Source organism: Tachypleus tridentatus, chromosome 8 (genome assembly GCF_004210375.1).
Source record: "Tachypleus tridentatus isolate NWPU-2018 chromosome 8, ASM421037v1, whole genome shotgun sequence".
NCBI classification, from domain to species: Eukaryota; Metazoa; Arthropoda; class Merostomata; order Xiphosura; family Limulidae; genus Tachypleus; species Tachypleus tridentatus.
Window position 1 is genome coordinate 126,313,367 of NC_134832.1, and position 22,484 is coordinate 126,335,850.

The 22,484-nt window shown below is 29.1% G+C and overlaps 1 pseudogene across 1 annotated transcript in view; it reads left to right on the plus strand.

The window, feature by feature from the left end:
- The window catches only part of LOC143223440 (twitchin-like), a 255,270-nt pseudogene that overhangs the window by 90,004 nt on the left and 142,782 nt on the right, over positions 1–22,484 (plus strand). The window contains exons 10-29 of the transcript XR_013012917.1: positions 135–345; positions 560–650; positions 1,376–1,605; positions 2,546–2,636; positions 3,013–3,233; positions 3,777–3,867; positions 4,032–4,328; positions 4,862–4,910; positions 5,693–5,741; positions 6,012–6,088; positions 6,510–6,676; positions 7,073–7,212; positions 8,283–8,942; positions 10,794–10,900; positions 11,205–11,323; positions 11,762–11,998; positions 13,269–13,308; positions 13,864–13,960; positions 18,157–18,252; positions 22,000–22,270. The product of XR_013012917.1 is annotated as a twitchin-like (transcript). The remainder of the gene's footprint in view (positions 1–134; positions 346–559; positions 651–1,375; positions 1,606–2,545; positions 2,637–3,012; positions 3,234–3,776; positions 3,868–4,031; positions 4,329–4,861; positions 4,911–5,692; positions 5,742–6,011; positions 6,089–6,509; positions 6,677–7,072; positions 7,213–8,282; positions 8,943–10,793; positions 10,901–11,204; positions 11,324–11,761; positions 11,999–13,268; positions 13,309–13,863; positions 13,961–18,156; positions 18,253–21,999; positions 22,271–22,484) is intronic.

A 22,484-nucleotide genomic window follows, 5' to 3' on the forward strand; every position in this document is an offset into this window, starting at 1 on the left:
ACCTGGACTTTAATATTAGTATAGTCAGTATAGTTAACAAATAATGTTTTTTTTGGGATTGTGATTTTATAACGTTTAACAACGATATAGGTACTTCCAAACTATTTAAATAGAAATATTCATTCTTTGAACAGAGTTCCAGATGGAAAAGCACCAAGATTTCCACGAAAACCAACAATACGACAAGATGGTGATAATCTGATACTTGAATGTATTTTAGAAGCAAATCCATTCCCCCAGATTACTTGGTATCATGGAACCAAACAAATTTCTGAGGGAAAAAGGCATAAATGCATAAAAAAAAACCTTTCTGCAGACAGCTATTCTCTTTCTTTGGAAATAATGGTAAGAACAATATCAAAGTAGTTGTTTGATATTGGTTTTTCAGTTTTTTTTTTAATATTTTTATACCAAACATTTTTATTTGTTTAATTTTTTTCAAGGCATTTTGTTACTGAAAAAAAATTAGGAAGAGTAAAAATATGAAAAATGCTTTTTGTAATTTATTAAAAAAAGAGAGAAATTATGCTAGTTAAAGGAATTCTTCTACTTGTCACAGGATCCTACAACTGAAGATGGTGGGAATTACAGATGCAATGCTGTTAATGAGCTTGGAGAAAGTAATGCAAACATAGCTCTGAATTTCCAAGGTTTGTTATAGTAACAATTAATATTTTAGCATATTACAGTTATTTATAGTGTGTTAAATACACATAGCTCCAAATCCTAATTCATTTTATTGTGAAGTATCTAGATGGTACAAAATTTCTTGCTTGTATGTTACCACTTGTGAACTCTATATGATATTTCTGAGAATTATTGGTAGCATGTTGCTTAATACTTACAGCTTTTACAGTGAAATGAAAAAAAGACTGGTCCTCCTTTCTTAGATTATTTTCTAAGCTTATATTTCATATTCATTTTAAGGTATGGAAACCTATATACATATATTTAAAAATCTAACTTTGTTTTGGTGACAGTAATGTAACAGGTATGGAATCTAAGTGTTAGAAAAATTAAATATTTTACAGATGTTGTCTATTTACATACATTTAGATTGTTTGTGAGGTGTCGTAAAATTTCAGTATTATAAAAGATTAATTAAAAGTAACTGCATGTTACTGGGCAAGTTAAGTTAGTGTTTAATACAAGAGTATAATTAGAAATATATGGTTACCTAGAGTTAAAATTATGAATAGATGATTATTTACAGTATTTTGTAGAAAACTAATCAAAACAATGCAAATTTTAATCATGGATTTTTTAATTCTATTACTATTTTAAAGATGACTGAACTAGGTAGTTGATTTTATTTTTTTTAATGAGAGGGATTTTTGTTTAAGACACTAAAATAATAAAATATCAAATATCTTAGGAGGAGAGGCTCCAAAAGAAGAGGGAGAAGGCCCATCCTTTGTGGAAAAACCAAAAATCATTCCAAAAGATGGTGGAAGACTTATTATTATGCAGTGTCGTGTCAAGTCCACAGCACCTCCAAAATCAACATGGTACCAAGGAGGTCTTGTTGTTAAAGAATCAAACCGTGTCAAAAGCCAGATAATAAATGAAGGGAATGATGAGTATACAGTGATACTTGAAATCAGAGTACGTCTGCCTTAGTTGTAGTATACAGTGATACTTGAAATCAGAGTACGTCTGCCTTAGTTGTAGTATACAGTGATACTTGAAATCAGAGTACGTCTGCCTTAGTTGTAGTATACAGTGATACTTGAAATCAGAGTACGTCTGCCTTAGTTGTAGTATACAGTGATACTTGAAATCAGAGTACGTCTGCCTTAGTTGTAGTATACAGTGATACTTGAAATCAGAGTACGTCTGCCTTAGTTGTAGTATACAGTGATACTTGAAATCAGAGTACGTCTGCCTTAGTTGTAGTCAACTGGATTTGGATATATTGTGTACAGAATAAAATGTTCAATATTTTATTTTGTTATTTCATTTCAGGTGTTGTCAGAGGTGATGCTTTAATGTTTTATTTGCTCCTAACAAATGTTTGTGAATAACTTTAAAATATGTCTAGTAACACTTAATAAACTGTAAGTAAAATAGTAAATTGATTTAACAACAGCATAGGATGCTAGTGAATACAAGTGTTGGTAATGAAAAACTAGTATATATTACAACATAGTTCCACGTTCACCTCAAAGTTTTGAATATTTGATTACTTCTAACAACTGTAGAATAGAAAGTTAATCAAAAAGGCCTTGGACTCATAAGCGTACTGTTCTGAAGAGTGTAATTTGATGTAGAGTATTTTTTAGTTCATTAAAATTACCAAAATTAATTGAACTAACTAAATAAATTATTGAATGACACATTAAGTATTTCTGTGTAGCTAGAAAGAAAGGAGGAATTAAAATATTTCTTGATGTCTTACAGTTGTGTAATATTTCATGTACATTGAAAAATAATGTTAACAAGGAAGTTTTAGTTATTTTTATTACAGTAGCATATCTTGTTTTTAAGATCACAACTTTGTTTGTTCTATATGCAGTGCTCATTATACATGTGGTTGTTTTTCTAGGATCCAAGTGCTGAAGATGGTGGAGCATATAAGTGTAACATAAAGAATGACAATGGAGAAGTCAATGCTAACCTAAATTTAAACATTGAAGGTAACTGTTTACAGTGAAGTTATTCATAGTATTTTATGTACGTTTATTGCATGAGTTTAAAGTTCAAGTTTAGAAATTTTGCTGTTGTGGTTCGGTGAATTTGTAAACTGAAATCTATAAACTCAAAAGTTATGAGAAATAAAAATTTAGGTAATATGGATATTGATAATTCCATCACATTTGAAGTAGTCGTACCTATTATGTATTAGTTGATTTAATTGAAAAACATAGAATATTGCTCAGAGATAAATTGTATTATTTAATCCTTTCCTGTGATTACATTTAAGATTATTTTGACGTATCATAAATATTCTTAAAAGAAAATGTCTATGTAACAAGAATTGTGTAAAAAATCTTGTATGTTTTTGTCTATCAGGAGAAAAGAGACCACCTGGTGAAGCTCCAACTTTTGTTGAAAAGCCCAGAATTATTCCTGAAGATGGAGGAAAAAGAATCATAATGGAATGTAAGGTCCGTGCTAAACCCAAACCAGATATTGTGTGGTACAGAGAAGGTACAGTTGTGAAAGAAACAACTCGCATCAAGCAAACAATAACAGAAGAAAAAGATGTTTATCACATAAAACTAGAGTTAAAGGTCAGCAGTTTTCTTGATGTTCAAATCATTGTCATCAGAAACCTTTATCACCAGTAACAAATATTGGCTCATAATACCTGTTTCTGTTTTAAGAAATAAGACTGGGGTATTATATCAGTTTTTTTACACCTTAGTTGTTAGCAAGTGCAGTATGAATTACAACAGTAGTTTGTAAGGAAAATACTTTTTAGTTTTTTTAATATTTTGAAGAAGGTACATTCCATATAAATATTTTAGTTTATACAGGTGAGTGTTAAATTTTTTTTTGTATATTTCATCCTCCACAATTATATATATATATATTTATTTATTTATATAAAATTAATGTGAGACTAGTATAATAAACTATACTTTCTTACCATAAGGTAGTCCTGAGATAAATTGTAGCACAGTAAAGAAACGAGTCCATAAAACAAGCATCGAAAATCAAGAAATTAATTAGTGTAAGCTTAATAAATTGTATTTACTTCTCAGAATAACAAAACTGAGGTCCATAACCTGATCCTGATGAATTTAAACTGTGTTTTCTTCCCTTATTCACAGGATCCTGAATTGACAGATGCTGGCTTATATAAATGTAATGTGAAGAATTCTGCTGGTGAAAGCAATGCCAACTTGACACTAAATATTGAATGTAAGTTAAGATTCATTATAAAACTCTAGTAAATCTAGGTACTTCATGAACTTTATTTACTAATTCTCAGTAAAAATCTGTTATGTGATGAAAGAAATAAGAAACACAAAGATGCAGGTTGCTTTACATTTTATTAATTAAATTATATACTTTTCTATCTAAAGTGGCTCCTGTCATAAAAGAAAAGCCAAGAGTTGTGCGGCAAGAACATCGCAAGAAGATCATAATAGAATGTCATGTGCAGTCAGCGGCAAAACCACAGTGTATGTGGTACAGGGAAAGCACAATGATCCGAGAAGATCACCGACATTCAGTATTCATCCAGGAGATCAGTAAGGGTGAATTTTCTGTATTACTTGAGATTGAAAAGCCTTCTGCAGAAGACAAAGGAACATACAAGCTGATGGCTAAGAATGAGAAAGGAGAAGTATCTTCTCAGGCAGTTCAGGTGGACTTTGAAGGTGTGTGTATTATAATAAAAACATGATAATTACTGCTATAAGATTCTACAGTAAACTTTTTAAGTTATTATAGAAAAAAACTGGCTCTAATTCTGAGACTGAAAAATTAATTTTCTAAATATGATTATTTATATTAATTAAAGCACTTTTAAAAGCATTTAATCCTAGAAAAGAAAGTGTTTGACTTTTTTAAGGCTTTTGTCCAATGATTTAAAGATTAGAGTTCGAAATAATATTTAAGTGTAAATTTTAAGGAAATTAAACATAAAATTTTCATATAATTAACAAAGTGTATTTGTACTCATTCAGTATTATTAAACTATTAAAATTAGTAATTTATTTTAAGTTTCAGTTCTCCCACTGGTACAGTAGTAAGTCTTCTGATTTACAATGCTAAAATCAGGGGTTCAATTTCAATTCTCCTCGATGGACTCAGCATATTGCCCAATGTGGCTTTACTATAAGAAAACACACACATACACATTTAAGTTTCAAAACTATAAATAATAGCCATTTTGTCTATTTCTATTCAGCACCACCAGAAGAAAAGAAAGAAGAACCCAAGGAAAAGGAACCAGAAAAGTAAGTTACATCTTCTTAGATTCTTTAATCAGTCGACTTCCTATGAATTAAAGTGCAAGGAAATAATTTGTCATTTGTTCAAGTGTACTTGAAAAACATGTTTTATACATTTTATTGTAAGTTAAAAGATTTAATTACATTGCCATCATTTTATAAACTAATCTAATCAAAAACTAAAGATCAATAAATAACCAATTGAGTATAAAAAAGTTCCAAGAAATGTTTATATTCTTTTCTAAACAAACACTATTTTGTTTTTAACCATCATATCTACAAAACAAATTTGGAAGAGGTTTCAGTTTTTAATTCAAGCTATTTAATCATTTTGTGTTTAGTTTTTTTAGATTAAGTTTAAGAATAAAAAAGATTTTATTCTAAATTTTATAGTAAAGCTTTCATTTATGAAAGCAGAAATATTAAGATATTTTAGTATTTCTAAAACTTACTTATAATGTCTTGTGAAATGTCGAAGCAAGACATTAGTGAAATGAAAACTGCTAAAATGAGATTAAGTTAAAGTCATAGTATGACTTGTGTTAATGTAATGTTTTTAGACATATCCAATGTTTTGATTTTATTACTGATTTGTATTGTGTTAATATAGTATAAGTAAACCATATTAAACAGTTTTTTCCTATAGATTAACACATTTTATAAAGTTTCTTAGTTAATATTTTTATTTAACTGTAAAGTGAATATACATTCATCTTTGTGATACTACTGCTGATATGAATATATATATATACACACACACACACATGCACATATTGTTTTTGTTTCAGAAAACCCACAGGAGAGAAACCAAAAGTTGTTCAGAAACCTACTTCTCTGGTATGCTTGTGTTAGTTCTTATGACCTTAAATATTATTTTGTGCTTAGCAAAATATAGTTTGTAACTTTCAAGGTTTTCTTTGTGTTTAAATTCAACTTGTATTCATAGTTTTAACAACATATCTGTATAAATTCTCTATACTGATTTAAGCTGTGACAAAGTAAGACACATTTTAGTCAAATTTTTAAACAGAGTCAATTTTAAGAAATATATTACAATGCAGTTTATTTCATCAACTTCACATTTTGTTTTTTTTTTACTTTCATCAGACAGTAGAAGAAGGAAAATCTGCTGAATTTTCTTGTAAAATTGATTCTAAACAAAAAGCCACTATCACGTGGTTCAAGTAAGTATATTCATAACTACAAACTTGTGCAATTATTGTAATTAGTCCCTAACATATAATCTTGTAAGTGTATAAAATTGATATAAATGTTTTTTGCTAGTTAAATACTGTATCTAAACTTTAACATAGTAAATTACATTATACACTATTATACTTTCATTTAATGATCAGAATATTTGGGTAAAATATTTTTGTAAAGAAATGTGGTTTTAATAAAGAAAACCTAAGAAAAATATGAGTAAATTATATGTTAAACATTTGTATTTATATGATAATGGTATTAATTTTTGTGTTAGTTATTTTTAATAATCACCTATTGATGTGATATATATCTAAGGTAATAACACTTAAGCTTGCAGGGTTGATTATTTTATTCTATATAATATTGATACTTAAGTAATATTAATTTGAAACTTACCAGGAACAAAAAGGTTATAAAAGAGTCTAAGGATTACAAGATGTCATTTGATGGATCAAATGCATCTCTTACAATTGTCAAAGCTACATCAGAATTTTCTGGTAATTACTCAGTTGAAATTCTGAATGAGTATGGAAAAGAAGAATGTTCAGCTGAACTTACTGTTAGAGGTTAGTGAATGTCTGCTATATTCTTTTTAATTGGATTTTAGAAAGATGTGTCTTGGGAAAAAAAATGTTTTGATTTTTCTGTGCTGTGAAGAATCTTAATTTTTATTTGACATTCTCTGCTAAATCAAGAACAATTTGTAGATTTTAAGGCTTATATGAAAACGTAATAGTTATTAGAAAGTTTTAAGTATTTTTAACATGTTATTATCACATTTCAACGTTGAAAACTTCCAACTCACTAAATATTGGTTAATATGTGCACAAAAAACTGAAGAAAATTTAAATTGCATATGTAAAAAGATACTACATGTGCAGATTTGCTTGCATGTCGTAGGTGATAATTGTTAAAAATATATTTTTATAAGTTTGAATATTAAATTCTTGCTTGGCATTTAGAGTCAAAGAAGCCAGAAGAGAAGAAAGAAGAAAAACCAGAAAAGAAGCCACAAGAGAAGAAAGAGGAAAAACCAGAAAAGAAGCCAGAAGAGAAGAAAGAGGAAAAACCAGAAAAGAAGCCAGAAGAGAAGAAAGAAAAGGTTGATTTTTATTTTCTTTTGTTTGTTGTGTATTTGTATAATGTTATTTTCAAATATGTTGAACAAAAGTAATTTAGCTAACATAATTACATGAAGAAAATACAGGATTTAGCAAAGTTGAGATAAACATTTGTAGAAAATGATAAAGATAGGACAATGATAAGAATTAATCAAAATTAATATAGGATACAACCACATTTGAGTAACAATTACCAGTTGGAGATATGATGAATATCAGAGATGGAGTAACAGATACTAAAAGTGAATGAAAGTTTTAATGTAAGTTGGTCAACAAGTGGTAGGAATGATAATAATGTTGAAGAGAGTAGCTGTTTGACTTTGTAAGTTGAATGAAACTTTAAAGAACAATAGTTTCTGGGATGGACTGGATATATTTCTGATACAAAAAATATTTCCTTAGAATTAGCATACTGATGTGGTACCTAAAAATGTCTATCATGATGAAAGTAAAGTAATGCACTTAGGGAAGAAACATCAATGGACAGTATGTCCTATTTTCTTCGTATTAGTGATGTAATGTCCTTATTTCCCTCATTGTTACCCTGAAATATTACTATATAATTGTTTCTATACAGTTTGCTGCCATAGTCTTCACCAACTTCTGTTGAAATACACTTTGTTGAAATTTTTAACCCTTTCTTTGTTTTACTTCACTTATTTGGACAAAATTGTTTTTTAATATTATAGCTCATGACAAATAAGTAATGAAGAATGTAATTTTTTTGATCAAAAACTCTTGGTTTAATTAAAGATGGTAATTTTTCTTTGAATGTGCTCAAAAGTAACTAATAAACTTTGGTATTCTATCTTAAAATTGGCCTAGCCAGAAATAACGTATTAAATAAATTATTAGGCTCTTTGAAGATTTTCATAACTAGAAATTGGTGAAGAAAGTACCAGAATAAATTATTTGTGTGCTGAACCTTAACATACAAAAATTGTAAGTTTTGGTGATGGCAAAAGGCTGCAATAATGTACAAAAGGTTTTAAATAAATGCAATGTGCAATCCAAACAGCAGATCATATCTGTCATGCTTTCTACTCCACAGAAGCCTGAGTCTTTACTAGATAACAAACCAGTTAAAAAGAAGAATGCTGATAATGGCATGCAAACCAAATCCAAAGACCAGAACAAAAGAAAGCTTAATGGTGAAAAAACAAAAGAAAAACCAGTTGAAACAGATCAAAATCAAATCAGTAAAGAAAGTGTATTATCACAAAATACTTTAGTTAATAGCACCCAAGTTCTCTCTGAAGATGGTCCTGCAAACCTAAAACAGACAGAGGTACCCGTCACACAATCACAACCACGCAGGATGAGTGGAGTGTTTTTGTTAACAATGCCTGACTCACTTCTGCAAGAACAGATTGTTGTTGAAGAAGATGAGAAACTATCAGCTGAACCTTATAGTCAAAAACCAACAATAACTATTCAGGATCTGACATCAGATCGATCTTCTTGTGACTCCCAGAGCAGGCGAAGTTCTATTGATGAGCCATCCATGCAGCGACGAGGCTCTTTGGGCAGTGGAAGGTCTCTTTCACCATCTGATGGTCACAGACGATCAATCAGCCTTGCTTCTGGAGATCAACTTCGAAGTGGTTCTGTGTCAGTTACTTCCAACCCAGCTTCTCATTTTCCTCCAGGATCTTTGTTGAGTGTGAGTGGACATACAATATCAGTTGAGGAGCTGGAGGACTTATGGCAGGTATAAAGGTTCTCTTGTTGCCAAGACTCACTGCTCATCTTTCTCTGCTCTTCCAAAGAATCTTTGCTTCTTACTTTCCTTTAGCTCTGAATCCTTTTCAATTTGAAGTCCAAAAATGCTTGCAAAAACACTTCAGGAATGAAAGGATATGAGTGTGTGTGTGTGTGTGTGAAGAAGTAGTTAAGGATTGATTTAAAATGATAGTGAATAGTGAATACCTTGAATATTATTAATGTTAACTGACAGAACAGTGATATGACATTTAAAAGAGTGACAATTCTTATTTATTTCAGTAAATTTAAAAAGGAATTGGTATAATGTACAGCAATAGCGAAAATGGTTGTGAGTGTTTTAAAAAACACTCACAATTAATTAAATGTCATACTGCTGTTATGCACAGACTTAATGTTGCTGTAATGCATTTCTTCACATGATAATATGTACACGTAGCCTGTTGTCAATGGAGAGGTTGACAAAAAGAAAGAAGACAAAAAGGCTAAACCTAAAGGTGAGAAGAAAGAAAAAGTTCCTGAAATATCAGTGGAAGAAGCAAAAATGGAAAAACGAGAATCATTGGTAGAAGTTCCAGTCATCATGGAACCAACTCCTGAATCTGAGAGAAGAGATTCACTGGACCCCACTAGCCAACGTAGAGGTTCAGGTGTAGAGATTCCTACCGTTAGTCCAAGTGGCTCTAGACGCTCTTCCATTCTTGTTGCTGATGAGGTGAGGTAGTTTTTTATAGTAGAAACTGATGTATTTCTGATGGTCTTAAGAGACAGATTCATTAAAAATGATTTTAGAATGAAGAAATTAATTTTAGATTAATCTCTTAAAGGAATACCATTTTACTATGTTTCACTGCTTTTTCAATAGCATAGGTACAGAACTGTAACTGGTATAAACTCTCCTCTTCAATAGCTTATAAACTTTTTATTAATGATTAGTTGCAACTGTATACAGACAAGTTAATTTTGTAATATGTTAGTGTAGTCAATTTTTAAACGAAGTTCAAATGTAATTTTTTTCAGATAAATTCTATAAATAAAAAGTTCTTATATACATTAAAGCTACAATACTATATTATATATTGCTGCAATTAAAAAAATCTGGTTTTACTGGAAATGATAACAAAAGTTGTTTGAATGAGAGTATATGAGATAGTAGGTGAGATGTAGGAAAGCATTTGTGTGATTATGGGTACAAATGGTATGAGCTTGTTTCTGAGATATGATAATTGTTTAATACCTTTTGATTTGATTTGTGTGATTGAGAATGCTATTTATGTGATAGCATCATGACTACAAAAGCTTGCATACTTCATTCTGTTGCTTAAGAATAACTTGCAAAAGTAAAATGTAATAATTGTACTTTTATCTTCCTGGTACAATTTTCTGTTTTTAATTTGTACAGAATTCCATCTGCATTACATTTTTTACAAAGAACTATCTGTTCAGAATTACAAAAAATTTTTTTATCATCATGCCTTACTTTGTATTTCTTTTGCTCACTCTGTGCTTGCTTTATTTTCAGTTTATCTTTTCTTAGCTATTTTATTTCTTCTAAGTTAAAAGGTATTTTAAATTATTAAAGTTTACAATGAGATTTATGCCATTAAAATTTTAATAATATAAATAAATAAACATTTAAAACATCTTTATAAACTTTCATACAGATGAACGAGTGATTTATTTTTGATAGAACTAAGTGATTTAACTTATTTTGACATGGATATTTTATGTGAATTAGTGGATTTGGCAGCTATTGCTAATTTAGTAGTGCTTTAACGAGAAAAGTATATTTATGGTAAAATTTTTAAAAATAAATATGCCTTTGTATTTTTTAAATCAGAAAGGGTTAATGGTTGATGAATCTGGCAAAACAAAGAAGCTGCGACCTGGTGAGGTAGTAGAAGTGAGACAGAGACGTAAGTCAAGCACAGACATTAGGAGACAGAGGTGGGTTTTTCTGGAATTTAATTTTGTTTAAAAACAAATTGTGAAAAGTTATAATATGAAATGTTTATGCTAAGAGAGGTTAATTGTGCTTCTTTGTTAAGCTTAGGTTACTCTTATATCAATATTTCATTTTAAAAAACTTGGGAGAATTTAATTTGTATTATTTTCTAGTTGTCTTTAGTTGAAATAATTTCTTTTAGAAGAGTAATAGCAAGAAAATTGTAATGGGATTAACATGATATATTTAATAAAAAGTAATGGGATGTAGATAATAAAAACTAACCATTATTTTTTTTTTATATAGTGTGGCTGAAATCCAAGAGCTTATTGACAGACCCTCTACTCCTTTGCGACCTATTCCAGAGAATGAAGGGGCTCCACCAGCGATTGTAGATTATCAGGATAACATTAGTTCAGTGGAAGGTTAGACTTAAATACTATTTTTTATTTAACGTAAGTTGTACTAGATCAAGATAATCATTTTATTTAATGAAACTTATTTATTTTTTGTTTTGTGTATGTAATGCTGATCGGCTTTAAAAGAGTATTGTAGTGTGTTTTACAATACAGAAAATACCATTGAGATGCGAAATTTTTTGTTCTGATGTTTTTCAAGAGAATATCTGAGATTATCAAAAGTTATAAATGAGAAAGAAATAGGCTTAATTACTCATGATACATCTTATCAAAGAATTATAAGTTTTATGATGAAAGTACCACATCTGGCAAAAATTCGGAGTTTAACCTGCTGAAAAATATTAAGTCTTTTTATCTTAACCTTTAAAGTTTTTCAATTATATATATACATAAAAGAAGCATGTTGGTTAATTACTGATAAATAAACAGTAACATTTATTTTAGGTTCACCTGCATACCTGACATTCCAAGTTGAAGGAAATCCAGCACCACAGTTTCATTTTTACAAAGGAATTACAGAAATCTATGAAGGTGGCCGCTATACAATTGGTACAGATGGAGATAGTAACTTAGTGTACCTGTGTATTCGCAAGGCAAAGTCTTCAGATGAGGGCAAATACAAAATTGTTGCATATAATGAACATGGAGAAGACACAGTAAATGTAACTTTATTTGTCAGTGGTAAGTTAAAGAGAGGCTTATTTTGTTAGAATATCATGTACAGTATATTTTTGGTTTAATGACCAAAAATATTATTAATAGCAAAGGTATCCAAATGATAAAGTAATTAATTCTAAACATTATAACTAATATAGTTTGGTCATTATACTTAATTAGTCAAGATCATTTCCAGATATCCATGTTTAATTCTGATCTATGTATGTAGCTTACATATAGAAGTGAATATTGTAATCATTTACATCTCTGTACAAATATGCACATACTTTTTTATAATGTGTCACAGTATTTGAGTAAAAAACTCTGCAATTTCATGATCAGTTTCTAAGATGTACGAGTCTTTTAAAACTGGAATATATTTTTTTGCATATTTTTGTGAGGGTTTTGAGTCAAACCCTGACAGTGAAGTATGGCAAAAGCCTCCTTAAATAAAGACAGGTCACATAGTTTAACTTGTGTGTTTGAAGTTCATTTTGTATGTCAGTCTGGTTAGTATGTCATATTCCCAGGATCTACTGGGTTGTGTGACTCCAATTTTGATTAAAGACATAACATTTTACATTACTTGTGGTTTTTCAACATTTACATTGAATTGTGAAGAAATGATGGCTTTGTCAAATATAATAGTATGCAGTTATTTCCCTGAAAGGAGGCTGAACTACCCAGAGGGGTCACCTGTTTTAACCACTTTAACCACTATAGAGTAGCGTGTTGTCTGTCAGTCAGTCAGTAGACACTAAAATAGTGTCACACAAGGGGCACTTAATATTGTAATTTATAGAGCAGTGATGTAAGTAAAATGTGCACATATTACAAATCATGAGAAGATTTATGCACTCTCTAGGTTACAACACAGCATGACATATGAACTTCAAAAGTAAGAAATAAAAATATTTGTTACTCTTAATGTTTTTAAGTTTTATCTTTATTATTTTAAAATTGTAGTTTTCAGTCTAAAAACTAATGAATTATTTATTGAAAAAATTGTAATTAGAGTATGTTATTTAACTAAAGGATAACATTCTATCATGTAAAAATAGATCTATTACCAACTATAATTTGCTTATACTTTATTTTTATTTTCATTTATCACATAACAGAAGACAGGCCACTTAAAATTTGGTTTGTTATTTAGTATTTTATAGATTTTGTGCACCACATACTTGATTTGGTAATCATTGCAAATGAAATATACGTTTTGTGAATGCTTTTCTATGTGTTTTAATGATCAAGCTTCTTGTTTAACACCAATGAATTTCTTTTCTGTGTTTAGATGAAAGTGGTATGGACTTCAGGGCTATGTTAAAACACAGGTAATAATTAATCTTCCATGCTATGTGAAAGTTTTACAAAAGCGTATTTTAAGCTTGTGGACTAATTCTGTGAAAACGGGCTAAGTCCAAAATAACACAGCTGTGTAAGTTATGGGGAAAAAATTGTTTTGGTACATGTGATAAAACTAATATTCAGAACATCGAAATAAAGAGATTTGTTTAAGTTACTACAGCTAGAAAAATATTTTTCTTCCCAAAAAAGAGAGCTATGAATTTATTTTTTATTGTATACTTCCATGAATAGCTTTCTCTCTGCAATTTACTTCTTTTTCAACTGGTCACAAGTTCATCTTAACTTACATAGCCAGGTCCAAAATTAATTTTATAAAGGTTTGAATATTTAATTCAGTTTACAAAACAGTTTATTGATGAGGTTTAACACACTGTTTGATCATAAATTATAATTTTCTGTTTAGTATCTTAGTTTTTTGTGTTTTTTTTTCATGTTACAAGTTTGAAGTAAAAGTAAGTTATTTTAAGAATACTTTTTCCAATTGCTGTAGTTCTTTTAACAGCTGATTTCTTGTTTTACAGGCAGTATGCTAAATGGGGTAAAAACAAAAATGATCCAGACTGGGGTGAATTACAGAAAGTAGAGGAAGACCCTAAAGCTAAGCTCAGGGAGACAAAGGTGAGGTTATGTTTAATATTTAACTGTAACCAAGATAAAACATTTTAAGACTTGCTATGTACTTTATTATTTCTTGAATTAGTTCATGAATTATGGATGTTTTTAGTGATAGTAAGGACTTGTACTGGACTTAATTCTGCTGTTACTGTATTGAAGCTACCATTCTAAAATCAAACTGTTTCTTAACTTTCAGCCATCATTTTGAGGAATATATTTAAGAAATGATTCCTAATTATATATTTTTTTGTATCTACATACCAGTTTAATTTCAAAACTTATTTTATTTGTCCACAAAGCTCAACATTTGCTGACTATTAATGTATATAAAGACATTTGTTAAAAATAAAAACATTGTTATGTAAGATGTTACAACATAAATTTGTTTTCTGGACTCTGAGGATTATAAATTAAATAAAAGTATTAAAAATTTATGGATTTCTTTTCAAAGTAACTATATATGTTAAAAAAACAAACAAACTTGTTTACATATTGGTGAGTAATGATAATTCTGTGTTATTTTCAAAAATTATCCCTTGTTTATGAATATTTGAGCATTTTCAGGCACTACATATGTTTTCATGTTTTCTTACAATTAAATATCACTTTAATAATAGCCATTTTATAGTAGTATTCTTTGACTTTTAGTTTTGGAACAGAAAGTATAATATTCATATTAACTTTATGTTTGTTGAAGACTCTATCTTGTTATATTTAGAATTTCAATTTGTCATCAATTCAAGAAATGGTTTGCAACATGTCTCCTTTAGTATAATAAATACAACACTGTATGGTAAAAATGAAAATACGATGTTGAAAACATTTTCATGAAGAAAAACAAATGAGGTGTTACAGACAGCTTAAGAAGATTAATAAAATGGTGACTGGAATATTTACTGTCATCATGCTTTCTTGCCTTATATAGTTTTGACTTAAGATTTTATGGCCTTATTAATCATAACCTTATGATGACAGTTTTCAGAATGCATATATATATGTATTGAAAGATACATTCTATGACTCTTTAAGATATGGTTGTTTTTTAGAAATACAAGTATCTAATGAGAGCTTATAATGTGAGCCATAGAAAAATCTTGCCAGAAGGTAAACTACTGTAATTTAGCTCTATGATGATGTATGAATACAGGCATAGTGTTTGTATGCTTCTTTTTTATGTTTTGAAAATATAACTGTTTCTCTGCTATGTGTACAAGTTTCCTTTAAAGATTCAATCATATGTTTGTTGGTATGCCATCAGTGTGTTTGTTCAACATTCATTATGTGGCTGGTTTATAAACATTTACATCACCAAACTGTTTTTAATCATTTGAAACAACATGTAAGAAAGTTTAATCATAATTATTCTGTTAAAGTTGCAATTAAACATTGTGTTTTTAATATAAAATAACAGCTGTGCAGTATAAAAGCTTATATATTTGCTATCACTTTAATAAACCATGGGATGCACGTTTTTATTTAGTTATATACTGTTTCAATATTAATTAATATAAAAAAAATTAAAATCATAAAATGAACATTTTTATTACACTTGGCTGTGTTAATGTCAAAAATTAGTTTGTTTTAAATAACACAGTTCTTTTAATGTTTTTCTTATTCAGTTTTTTGTAACTTGAAATGAGAATGTAGATAGAACACACAAGTGTTCATGATGCACTCTTTATCAACAGTCTAGCCTTTTTGGAAGAGATTAACCTTACTGATTTAAAAATTTTACATAGAGTAAGCACAAGTTTGTGGTCATGTAAAAAAACAAAAAAAAACTTTGTTTTTGCCATCTTATAAGCACAATGTAGGTGTCCCCTCAGGGTTCCTATCGGTTGTCATTGGCTGAAATAATCTCTAATTGGCCCACTCTTCACAAAGTCTACGAGAATGAGTGGAAAGTTTGAGACATTCTAGTTCTTACCAAGGTCAATGTTTGTGCTGAAATACTAATTTTTCCTACTTCTCCTGTTTTGTATTTAATTTTAAGACCACTGCACATTGTGGCTGAATTATGTGATGTCTCTACAGTATAATTAATTGTTAATGTGCATAGTTCACTAGCTGTTTGTAGTTTAACATATTTTGTTGTTTCACAAAGATGATTGTGCAAGATACATTGATGAGATGCCATAATTAATACAGCTAATGTGTTTTTGATGTAAATATGTGTTATAGGTTAACATAAAAGTATCTAAAAGTTACAATATTAAATTACTACAAAAATCTACAGTTTGAAATTTAATACTTAACACATTAAATAAAAAGTCATATTCAATTTTTGGCAAATAGTGTTTAATTAAAGTTTTTATTTGAATATACATGTAAATTATATTTATTTGCATTCTCTGAATATTACATAATAAATGTAGCTGTATTGATGTGCTCAGGTTTTAGGGAAAAGGCACACATGCTTTGATGTCATACATATTGATATTCTGTGTCCCTATAATGTCTGTGATATGTAATAACCTATTATTAATATAATCTTTGGCATGTGTAGTTAGTTGCTGCATACTGCATTAATGCCAATGTGGCACATAAGTGTAGTTTCTGTGTATTGTTGTAATACCTCTGGCGTACATGTGTAGTTACTAAAGGTGTGGTGATACAGCTATATAATGTATCATGAAGCTGTGATACAATTGTATCGATACATTGTCTGATAAAATATGATTTATGTATTTTCACAAAATTTGACAAGCTTTCAATAAACATTAAGTCATTTGTGCAGTAAAAATCATAATTTCTAATTAGGTGTTTTTGTTAAAAATTAATGATTCAATAAATGAAGATGAGTATTTAGTCTTACATGTTGTCTTCACTTCTTTTATCAAAAACATTACATGTAACTTAACATCAAATTTACAATAACAAAATAGATGTCACCTATTTTATTTTACTTGTATGGGCAAATCTGTCAATTTTGTAATAAATTGTTGGTAAAACGTTTGTATCTAGATATATATTGTATCATGACATCAATATCTAGATGCACATCATATTGACATCTATGATGAGATGCACACCTCTACTATTTATTGTATGTTGCTTTAATTCCTGTGAGACATACATATGTAGCTGATGTTTTATTCTGTGTTTATTGTTTGTCATGTTGTATTATTAATGTACTGTTTTGTGCATTGTGTGTAAATGCTGTTGATTACTATAATGTGTGTGTATATTTTATGTTTACTTTTGTATGTTTGTGTGTAATTAAATTTGTTAATCATAGATATGAATATAAATTTTATTATGTGTATTTTTGTCCAGAGCCACTAGGAGGTCAAATAACTAATTTCAAGAGTTCACTACATCAAGTTGTTTCTCCAATCATTATTACTTTATTTCTTGCTTTAAGATAATAAGGAAAATTTATTTTTCTATTAAATTTAGTAACAACTGCAATTTATGAGGTTGTATATTACTTTGAATATTTTGTTTATTTATTCAAAGTGCTACTAAAATACTTTGGTTATTGTAAAATATTTGTTTTTAAAAAAGAAATTGTATGAAACACCTTACCATATATTTATTGAAATTCACTCATGCAAGACTAAAAGCTTGACAATGTTCACTGCAGGGATCTGTTCCATAGTTGTATAAAGGTAAAACATATAGTATTATGAAGTATGTATGCTGTATGTACAGAGGCTAAATTTGCCACATACTTATAGCATCAGACTGTAGTTGAGCTGTATTACAGTTAGATCAGGATTACAGAGTTTTTGCATTCACCACTTCATGTGTTTCTCAATCATCCTCTGAAAAAAAAAATTGATTCAAGGAATGTGGTTTTTACAAATCACTTTCTTGTTCAAAAATTGTTATTATATGTAGTTATAATGTTCAAATATCTAAAGAATTAGTGTTGTTACATATTGTAGTACATAATTTTCTTGGGTTGTAAAAATATTCATTCAGTTGATTCTAAAACTTGAAGAAAAAGTTTTGATCTTTGTAAATGTATGAGACTTTCTTTTATGATGTACAAGTCTCAAAATATTTGTTGGTAGAGTGTATAGTACACAATGATCTATATTTATATGTTTGTGTCTAACAGCACTATAAGTGTTAATTGTTGTGTGGTTAGTGTGCCAGTTCAATATAAATAACATTTGTATGTACAGAACCAGTTTTTCCCGGGTGTTTTGTGATATCTGTGGTCAATATTATGATTGTGTTGTATATTGTAGAGTGGTGAACGCCGTGGCTCCCGGGAAGGTCGGCGTCCTTCATTGGCCGAACTAATACCTGACTGGCCGGTGCTACAAAAAGTTGAAAGAGGAAAGGTTGGAGGATGTAAAAGATTTTTTTTCTCTCTCCACCCTCCTCTGTCTATCTGACTTCAGTTTTCTTAGCTTTTCTGTGTTTGTTTTCAGGGCTGGGAAAGTTACTCTTTTTGCCTATTGTACATCTTGCATATAGCTGAGATATATTTTCATTTTTGGTCTAGCTGATATACACACTTTGCATAATTTAAAACATTTCCTACAAATCTGGTATGACTGATATTCTTTGAAATAATCTCAGATTTCTTATCAACTGTGAGCTGATCTGCAGACCTATCAGTGATTTCAAGCATTTTGTCAACTTGGGCCTACTCTGCATTTTTTTAAAATAATAAGAGAGTGCTACTCAATTCAAAACTGATGCATGCCTAAAGAAATTTCTTTTATCTTTTTCAACCTAGGTCTGATTTGTATTTCAAGAAGTAATCTCAGGCTGCTTGTCAATCATGGCCTGATCTGCCACATCTAGCAATGTTTTTTTCTCTCTCTTTTTCAACTTGGGCCTAATTAGCATTCCTTGAAATAATATCAGATTTCTTGTCAATCATAGTCTGATCTGCACATCTAGCAGTGATTTCCTTTCTCTTTTTCAACTCAGATCTTATTTGCATTCCTTGAAATAATAACAAATTCTTTGTCAATTATGGCCTGATCTGTATATCTGTCATTTATGTTTTTCACTCTTTTTCAACTTAGGCCTAATTTATATACTTTGAAATAATCTCAGGTTACTTGCCAATCAGGACAAAGTTTGAAAACCTAGCAATAACTTTTTTTTTCAACTTGGGCTATACCTTTCTTCCTTACATTAATTTTGAACTTCTTTTTACAATAGACCTGGCTTGCACGTGGTATATATTTCAACTTAAATATGCACATCTTGAAGCAACTTCAAACGTCTTGAACTTTGAATATGACATGTTGATCTCATCTTCAAAAAACAGCACATTTAACCATTTCTCCCTTTGTTATTTCAGTCTTTTCTGAAACACAGTTTTCAGTGTTTTAAAATCAATGTTATTAGAAAATGCTCCAAAATAATTGATATATTTTCTCATTGTAATATTTAACTTTGTGATGTGTTCTTTTTTTAAGTTAATAAGTATCTGTCTAAGACTAATACGACAGAATATAATGTTCAACAGTATATCTGTGTTTAAGTGTTTGCATGTGTGTAAAAGACATGATCCAATACTTAATTATTTTCTCCAAAACAAAATAAAGTAAAAGACAGTTTTTCAACAATACATGTAGGTAAGGTGTTAGTAATGCTAACAACATATCACATGAATATTCTTTATTTATGTACTTTTTACCAGTATAATATCCCTTAATTATATATAATCTATTTTACAACTGAGGTATTCTAGATGATGTAACTTTATCACTTAAATTTTCCTCAGTTATGAAAAATATTTCTTGATGAAATAAGTCATATTACTTCTATAATAACCTCTGAGGTGAATTTATTTTACAACAATATCTAAAATATTATTTCATTATCAAAGCTATTCACTGTAAAAATGTGATTGGTAATGTTAAATATTATACCACTAATATATATAACTGATTAGTTGCTCTTTAATGATGAAATTATTTTATCGCTAAAATAATGCATGATAACATAACTTAGTTTACCATTAATATATCTTATCACTGTAGTATTTCCTTGAACATTGATAGCCTATTTTGTAGCTTTGTGCTTAACTTCAAATAAACAAATAATATTTCCTTATACTGTAAACATTTATAAAAATGAACTAGATACCTTTATATTCAGAATTCAGGACTCCTCTGGTCCAGCTTCCTTTCTTCTTTTTGTCATTTAAAAATGTTATTTTCTTTGAGAAATTGTGTCTTGGTATGAACTTGTTTAATATTTGTATTAATCCCATATTCATGAATATGAAGTTTTTTTATTTAATATGAATACAACTAATTTATGTTGCAAACCTTCTGTATTTTAAATGGAAAAAAATTCTACTTTTTTTGAAAGATCAAACTTTTCCAAAAGACAGAAATATTTCAATCATTATTCTAATTTTATTTCTTTGTTCTCTACAGTAAAAAAGCAAAAAATAAATTGATGTCACCTCCTCTTTTTGCCTCTACGTTTAAGTGTGATTTTTTAATTTCAGGGTTTATTTATCATCATGTGTGAAAACGGTTTCAGTTTTGGGATATTTACTGTGCAGATATTTTCATTGCATTCCAGATCATCAGTTTTTTTAAATATTGTTTTATATCTGGTTACTTTTTTTTATAGTCTGACTCTCTTAAATTATATCCTTACTGTTTTGTTTTTTTCATATTTTGGTGTCTATATATATATATAAATGTATATTTATATCACTACATGTGAATATATATATATGTGGGTATAAAATAAAATACACATTACAGTAGAGTTGCTGTTGTCTGTTTTAGTTGTCAACTTCATGTCATAATGAATAATTCCCATGGTACACTCGATTGTATTTAGAATATCTCATCTACTCAGACAAAATCTAAATGTTGATGTTAAACTAGGGTGGTTTCATTTCTACTTTTAAGAACTCTGAAAGTAACTGCCTTCACACAACTGTTTGCGGACAGTGAAAGGCATTAGGAGTTGAGACGTTGTGGTTGTAAGTGCTCAGCTCCATACATTAATTGATTTTCCATGACATCAGGCTAGTTAAACATCAGTGTTTGAACATTATCTGAGAGATGGTATATCTCCAATACATTTAGGTGCTATTACTACAATCATTATTTGTTACAATGTGAAGTTGACAACTAGGCCCAACAATGGAAATTCTACTGTAATCTTTATGATATATAATTTTTATCAAATGTACATTTGGTATCTCTACTTTATTATGAGACTGGCTAAAATTGTGCAGTGTTTTATAGTTTGAATTTAACGAATCTGGCATGTAAATAAAGGAGAAACTTCTACTTATTTATTTAGTTCTTCTTTTGTCTGAGATCAAAAGAACACTAAAAGTAAACTTAAGAAGACCGATAAGTTCCTTTCTGCATTTTGTAATTAATATATAACTTTTGATTTTGTAAGATTATTTTGATAGATTTTTTTTTAAAACAAGTTTATTTTTGTTGGTTTTTTTTTGGAGATGAAAATAAATTTGTAAATGTGAAGCAAGGATGAATGAATCTGATACTCAATGTATCGGCTGTGATTTTATTGTATTACTTCATAATGAAATAACATTAAGTTGGTTGAAGTGTATGCTAATTATTTGTCATCAACTTTTTAAGCAAGGAGTATTTAAGGAAGAAATTAATTAAGTAAAGAAAAAAAAACATTTTATAAGATGCATTTTTTCATTTAATTAATTAAAGTGATTATAATACAAAAACTAATATATTATGTAATTAATTACAGTAAAAACAGTAACAAAAAGATTGGTATATACTGAAAAGCTGCATTGTTTTCTCATAATTGAGGATGCTTCAAATACCTGTCTGACAATTAGAATCTATTCTATTGAAGAGCTGTTTTAGTAGTGCTTTTGTTATTTTTTGAGCATCCATGATTTTATATATCTTTTGGATTACATCTTTATCAATAAAATTGTATAAACACTATCTGTAGTTTTTAAAAAAGTGGTTTACTTGAAACCACACAAAGTGTTGTAAGAACATTTTAGTATTGTTGTTTATTTTCATGTCAGTTGGATGAAGGCTAGATGATATTGGTAGACATATTTTTAGAAAACTTTCTTACTTTTATCTCCCATGTAGAAAGTTGAAACTTTCTTAAAACCATTGGCTAATATACGAGTTAAAGAGGGAAAAGATAAGACTGCCAGATTTGATGCTGTTTTCTCCAAATCTAACGTAAAGGCCAAATGGTTCAAAGGGAGGGATGAACTCTTTCTCAGCAAAAAATATCACATGAACAGCACTGGTGATCTTCACGTTCTTGAAGTGATGGAACCAGCTGTTGAAGATGCAGGCAAATACACAATCAAGTGCTTGGATACATCTTGCTCTGCAATACTGGAAGTTGAAGGCATGTGCTTAGCTTATAAAGTTAGATAAATGCTTATTTATCAAAATACAAATGATGTGATTGAACATGAACATATGAAATATGGTAAACAATTTTTAGAAAGACGGTTATTTTTTATTGGTTTAAACACTGTAACAATGAAGATATTATTGATTATTTAAAATATCATTGTGGCGTGGAAACCTGTCATTGTTAAACACTTTGAACATGATAA